Here is a 7959-nt window from a genome sequence, read left to right as displayed (position 1 = left end):
TGATTAAACATTTTAATAAACTGATGGACTTTAGCTTACCAATGTTGAATTTAGTTCAGAAAACAGATATAGAGAAGACTTATCTTATGTACTCAAAATTTTCTAAAGATGAGACCTATTTTTTAATTAAGTTTCTAAGATCCTGGTAATAAAACTGAGAGTGAAGAAAAAAATTTTAATGTATACAAAAGTTAAATACATACTAATATTACTTACACCAGTTATCATTACCTGTTACCAGTTATCAGTTTATTACCTCTTATTATATTATATTACACTTTTTATCAAGCCAAACCATCACATAATTCAAGGAAAATAATCAATTGCCATAAACACTTCCCTTTCTCTTTTCTGTCATGCAATTTTCTCTTCTCCCCTCCCCTTTCTGCAAACACTGTACAATCTGTAATGAATTCAGGATAAAAATTCTCATGACAAAAATCTCACTCTACAGTGAATTCCACTGAACATTTTTACAGGTATGCTACACTAACAGAAATAGGTAGAATAAAAACTGCTATAATAATGGCATAACAAAGTATTATCTAATTTTTGTATACATTAAGGATTTATTCTTTGTTCCCATTATTTATTTTCAAGCTCTTTAGAACACATAAACCAAAAAAAAAAAGTGTCTTTTGTACATATGCATCATAAAAAAATTACTCTGTAAATGTAATAACACCGATACTAAATATTTAAAAATATCAGAACATAATCATGTAATTAATTTTACAATCAAAAGCTAGATACAGTAGTGGCAAACTTGAAAGTATTTCTAATAATTTAACTACATAAAAATTTCAAAATCAATATGCACTTTTATCATATAACTGTAATAGCTAAGTTATGTAATATTTTCAGGAAAAAAAAACTATGGTACAATGCGTCCTTTCAATTCCTTAACATAACATTTAATTAAAGAGATACATACAGATTCCAAATACATCAAGATTCACATAATTTAAAAACAAATTACATATTTTTTTTAATTTAAAATGCAAAGCAAAGTTTGTAAAAGCATGCAATATTTTTGTTAACGTTTTGTTAGATTAATGATATATTATATATAATAATTTCATTGCTGTTTACACAAAATAACAGCATTAAATTTTTCACAAGTAACAAAATTCTCACACTAATAAATACATCATGTAAAGGGAAACATACAAACGTTCAGGTTTCACAAGTAATAAATTCTCAATATCTAAATGCAGATTTTTAAACAAGTGACATGCAGTGCCAGAAAAGCTCATTAATTTTAATGCATAAAAGAACTTGGACGACTCACAAAATTCTTAGCACCAACTAAATAAGTGACTAGTCACTGGAAGGAATAGTCAGATGAGAGTATGAAATTCATATGGTTTATATAAAAATCTATTCACAAATCTCTGATATGGAATTGGTATAAATTTTGGATAGATAATAATGATACTCAGAAAACAAATTCAAATTTCATACTTTGATAAATACGTGAATATTGAGAGTTTTCCAAGCTGATCAAAATATCAATTACTTTTTAAATTAAAACTTTTAACAGTTAACCAAAAGGCTTATTTGGGAGGAGGAAACCTGAAAAAGTCATTTATCAATCATCATCATGAATTTAATTTTGGAGTTAATATTTTTGGCATAGTTTTTTTTTTTTAACTATTTAATACTTCAAAAAATATTCGAATATTTTCGAATGTTTCAAATATTTATGGAAAATTTTAAAAATTTTCCTAGAATCATTATTTCCAACATTAGTAATCTGATAAACAAAAATATATTTGCTGAAATTTCAATTATATAATGATAAAGCAGAGCTGTAGAGGACCTGCAGATACAGAATCATAATAGTACCATACTCTAGTACCTACTAATTTCTGCATCATTAAAATTTAAGTTTCTAGCAAGGAAAATAACTTTTCCCTTTATAATTCACTTTCAATATGCTCACAAGTAAATAAAAATTTCATATTTTTGATTTTGTAAACAAAAAGCTTTAAAGCACTTTGATAGTCACACAAACAGACATTACTTAGCAATTGATTTCATGGTCATAAAATTTAGTATTTAAATGCACAAATACTGAGTCAGTGAGGTATTAGATTACCACATATAATGCAGAACTAGAAGTGCAATATGCTGTGAATTGCACTCTGCTTTTGCATTTTATCTGATAATTTGAAATAAAAGATTTTAAGCAAAATAGATCTCCAGCTAATAATAGTAACTTTAAAAAAGCTCACTAAGCAATTCCTCTCTTTTTTATTATGATAAAGTAATGTCCATTTACATGCAAGGGTCATACTACACAATAGAACAATCTGGATCAATAATAATTCATAACTTCGATCAGATCTCTAGTTACACGATTAAAATGAGAAATGCTCTATAAAGAGCATCTGAGGCAAATGCTTAATCCCCCTCCTCAAACCAATATGAATAAATTTAAAATATATGATGCCAATTTTAATTTTGGCACTTAAAACAATTAAAAATAAAGATTAAATTATGGAAGCACTAAAAATATAACAACTTTTAATATACAAAAAAGTAAATAACGTCCAACATTTAAGATTTTAAATTAATGCAGATTTTTATTATAGATTATGCAGATTTATTTAACGCAGATTGTCCAAAAGAAACTCAAAATATATTCTTTAAAAAACTATAAAGAATAAAACAGACTAGCAACTTAAAAATAATATAAAATAACAAAACGATATATAAAAGTAGTAACAAATATATTTTTTTTTACTTCAAAAAAACAAAAAACAAAAAAAAAAAAAAAATATTTTGAAATTAGAAGTGACTAGTTTAAAAAAAAAAAATACATAAAACAAAACTTAAACAACAGAAATGGAAATATTACAACCAAAGAAAACGAATATTTGAAACTCATCAAAACTGGCTTCTACATTTATATAACATAATACAGAACACAAAATATCAAAATAAATAAATGGTATCTGAAAAAATGGAACTAAGATACAACTAGTTTTAACATATTTATCTAAAATATCACACTGAAATGAAACTAATAAAAATGTCTGCTAATAAAATATCAGGAAAGAGTATATGCATATTAAGGCAGGACAATTAACAGATGACAATAGTAATTGCATATCATAATTAAAAAAAAAAACTAGATTTCTCTCAGAATCTGCAATAATTCATCTTGACTGATTTATCTAACAGTTTGGTATGCTTATTCTTGTATATTTAGTTAACTATTACTCCCTATTATACACTTTTAGTGCTTATTTGCTAAAAGAAAGGGGGGACATTTTCTAAACCACCAGGACTTCCAATTTATCGTAAAATTTCTAGAAATTTGGAATTTTACATTAAATAAGCTTGAAATCTGAATAAGCTTTATGAGTTCCAATTTTTTCTACTGATGATTATTTAAAAATGAAATCTGTCTTGTAGGTTCAATTGAGCATCTGTTTCTAAATCACTGCTGTAAATAATAAAAGCTAAGGTACTTACGTATTATCGCAACCAGGTTGGCGCGATTTGTAAGTTTGAGTAAAAAAGTATGAATAGAAAGAAAATGTACATTTATTAATTACAGATAATTTTTAATACAGTTTTTTATATTATTTTGTTTTAAAATATAGAATAGCAATTAAACCCTTCCGGTTTCGAATTTGAATAAGTTGCAGAATTATTTTTTCGGCGGAAATCTTTTGGCTATTGCTTTTAGCACTGATTAAAAACTGTCTTCGCCATTAACAGCTTGAGCTTGGCGCCATAATTATTCCAATCTATAAGTTTTTTTCAGCAATTCCCATCTCTTCTGCACAAAATTTAATTGAGGTTAACTCTTTACACCAGGGATGTCAAACTCATAGGTACACTTGGGCCAAACAAACAAGGTTTAACTTTAGGCAGGCCACAAAAAAAAAATCAATATTCATAGAAACGTAGATTTATTTCGAATAATATAATAATAAACATATATATATATTTATATAGAAAAGAACAAGAAAAATTTAATGTTTACGTCCTGATACTTGACATCCCTTCTTTGCTATTATCTTTCCTATTTCGGGAGAAATTTTGTTTGCAGTGATAACTTTCAACGCTGACCCAAGATGAGCATCATTAATACGGTTTCTAATAGGAGACTTATTACCTTTCATGACTGAAAATAACTGCTCGCACCGATAAGTGCTACCAAACATGAACATGCATGCACCAATATATCGTGCAAAACTATAATTGGAAAACTGAGACCATGAGTTTGGCCACATTCGGCTATCGAGGGATGCATACAAGTTCTGTGTGCACGTGTCCCCCAAAAGCCGAAGGTAGCTGAACGCAAGCTACTGACACGCATTTGTAATTTAAGTAGTGTGTGTCAGCTCGCTGTGAGTAATCTAACAACACTGAATAAATTATCGTTAATTACTTACAGCAGTAAACATATAATTTTTTTCTTCGTCGATATGTTATTTTATTATTATATATTATTATTTGCCGATATATTGGCCGGGCCGCAAAAATATTTGTTGTGGGCCGCGAGTTTGACATCCTTGCTTTACACCAACAATAAATGAAGCGCATCGCTGTCACAAATGAAATTCAGCTACCTTCAAACCAATTTCCGGTTCTCCCACCCAAATGTTGATTACACTCTTTGACGTTACATTTCCAGAAGATTTGCTTTCCAAAATACAGTTTCATTTTATGAGAATTTTCGTTCTCATAAATTTTATGAGAAGTACGTTCGTTTGGTATAATTCCATATCCCTGCAACAATTCAACAGCATCTTTTTCACTCGCAGGCAGATCCCAAATACCCATAGTTAAAGTATTTCAAGGCATTCAATCTAACCAGTAAGAAAAATAATTTCTTTATGAAAAACTACGTATAACACGTAGGGTTGCCGTAAGTAGGGTCGCCAAATTTGGCGATTTATGCAAATTTTGGCCTGGTTGCATTAATACGTAAGTACCAAAGCTAATTATTTATAATGCTTCATGAGTTTCTAGTATATGATCTTTTATATTCTCATAAATATAAAACTTAACATACCAAATATTAATATATATATATATATATAAATGGTGGAATAGTCTGGTTAAAAAAGACCATGACGGTAATAACCTGAAGGAAATAGTGTAATAACCTGAAGGGGGGAAATCCATAAGATGGTTAATTTTAACAATGCTTAAATTATGATGAGATGAGAAATTTAAATTGATAAATACAACAGATGTAAATTTTTACATAAATTTTTAAAAAATACCCATAGTGGCAAATTCACTCTCTCAGATTCAAATCAAGTCTTGGAAATATCTATTTACTTGCATACAAAATAATTCTCACAGCATATCTATTTTCCAGTACCTTACACAGTTTAAGTACAATTGCACAACTAAGCACACATAATAAAACATGAAGTACATTATAAAATACCTTCATGTAGCTGTCAGTTCTTACTAGTACATCATGAAATATGAGAATATTTTTTTATCTCAGATTTTGACTTTTTCCACCTTTCTGCTGAGGTCACTGAGAGATACAATTTCTAATAATCAAGAACAAACAGGAAAGTTTCAATACTAAAAGATTAAAAAAAAATATAAAATCTTAATGAAACATTCATAGAAAACTAGTATACATATAAAAAATAAGTATATTTATGTTGTTGGCTGAATAGGATGGCAATTTAGGAAATTATCAAACAAGTACAATACTTTCATGGTTAAATATAGCAGAAAAACCAAAAAACTGATAGCATGATTCATTTTCATGCTATGTAACAAAGGGCAGCGGAAACTATTAGGTTAGATTATAAAATAAGAAAAATCTTATATTCTTCTCAGTATTATTTAAGCAATGCTGTTTTTGAATTCAATACATTTGTCTTTTAAAACTTGTTCGTAAGTTGGAGGTGGTGATCCCCGTTCTGCTTCAGGAATTTTTGCTACATTTGATGCTGATGGTGAATTTGCATCTAAAGTTGTTGTGAGTATCCTTCGCAATATTTCAGTATTCTGAACTTCATTTCCACAATTTGAAGGATCAAGTGCAGCCTTACATAACTTACAAAATATAATCAGCAAAATCGTTAGTCCAACACATAAAACAATTAATATGATCCAATGAAAAAATGAACCTCGGGCACCTTTTGTTATATATATGTCACCAAATGAAAGGAACAATGCATATGTTTTATGAGATGGATTTGTATATAAATTATCACAGTAAGAGCTGCAAGTACAATGTCGAATATCATAATTGCACACACATAATTTTTCAACAGCTACAAAACTTTTACATGCTGGTTTAAGACAGTAGGGAGCTTTTAGGCCCTGAGGCCCAACTTTGAAACAAGTATAGACCCCCATTTCTAAAACAGCATTAGTTATGTTAAATTCAATTAGTTCTTTCAGATACATACAGCTATTTTTTATGCATGAATCTTTGAAACCACGAAGTGAAGCAACTTCATAGCCACCATTTGACAAGCAACTGTAATCGCTGAAACAAATTATAAAATTATCAGTATTTATGGCTTCAGACGTTGGATTTGATTTAAAATTCGGCTTACACAGGAAACTTCCTTGACAATATTGCAACGACTTTATAGCTGGAACAAAGTTATCAGCAGACACGTTATACTCACCATTTTTTTCTACGAACACTGAGTGATTACTTGAATCGAATGTGCAGTCACAGCTGTATTCACGATCAGACGCATCACAAAGTGAAGTTTCAGCATAAGGTATCAAAAATTTTATCACAGATAACGACAATACCATAACCACAAACGACATATGTGATTCTATCGGATGCATGCTGTCAGAAACAGAACAATACGAAGTATTTCGACTATGAAATGTATACTGTAGTTCTCACCTCGAAAATGTGTAACGTGTAATTAAATGCGTTAAATAAATCAGGAATATATCTTTCCACGAATAATATTAAAATTTATGTCTCATTTTAGATCTTGAAGAGTAACTTTATAACATGTTTACGACTTTTTCCAGCTGAATTTTTGTGTTTATTTTTGAGCACTTAAAGTTATAGTAAATAGCCGACAATTACATAATACCCTTTTTTCCATCTAATACAATAAATAATTTAGAATTAAATACTTTTATACTAGAAACAAACGTATGAAATAGCAAAATGAAATCTACCTTCAAAAACATCAAAATTAACTAGCTTAAAAAAAACTCATTGAAATTTGTTTTTTTATTTCCTGTTTTTTTAATGAACATAAATGCAAAATAAGCATTGTATTTAATAATATATGCTCAATCTGAACAGATGTTATTGAATATAACGAAGAGTCGCTGTTGCTTGACTATATCGAAGAAGAGTCGCTGTAAATAATTAGATATACGTCAATTGGTATTGGCAAGCTGTGTGTTGTTTTCTAGTCTGTTTTGGATAATTGGTATTTAATTCTAATTACATCGCTTATTTAATTATTTTGACTACTGAGAAATGAACTTACACGAAAACATTTCTGTCTGTTGGTGGCTTCATTTTATTCTACCTTGGTAACCGAAACTTAGAATTCTTATGACATTTAATTGATCGTAATGTCTAATAGTAATGGTAACAGTTCAAATCGTTTTTATGATATTTTCTCTCCTTTATTGTTGATTATCATTATTTTCGCAAGTATTTACCTGTTTCCTTGTGGTGCATATAATGTTTCAAAAGACAGAAGTGTTGATAATGGATTGAATATATTTAAATTAAATTCTTCATTGACGAAAAGTGAATATTTACCTCGTCTTTTTAAGAGAAGTTCTGGAAAATGGTGTTCAAACACAACGGAATGTTCTACGGAACTTCGTGGCAGTGTATGTGTTCATAATACCTGCGTATGCCTTCAAGGTTATTTACCAAATAAAAAGGGCACAATAGGATGCTTCCAAGTAGGAGATAAACTTGGCAGTTTTTGTAATGCATCCGTTCACTGTGGCGAAGAACTT

The sequence above is a fragment of the Stegodyphus dumicola genome, chromosome 7 (genome assembly GCF_044657685.1).
Source record: "Stegodyphus dumicola isolate Sdum_Otavi_A_Nest chromosome 7, ASM4465768v1".
Taxonomy (NCBI): Eukaryota; Metazoa; Arthropoda; class Arachnida; order Araneae; family Eresidae; genus Stegodyphus; species Stegodyphus dumicola.
Note: the sequence above shows the minus strand (reverse complement) of the source record.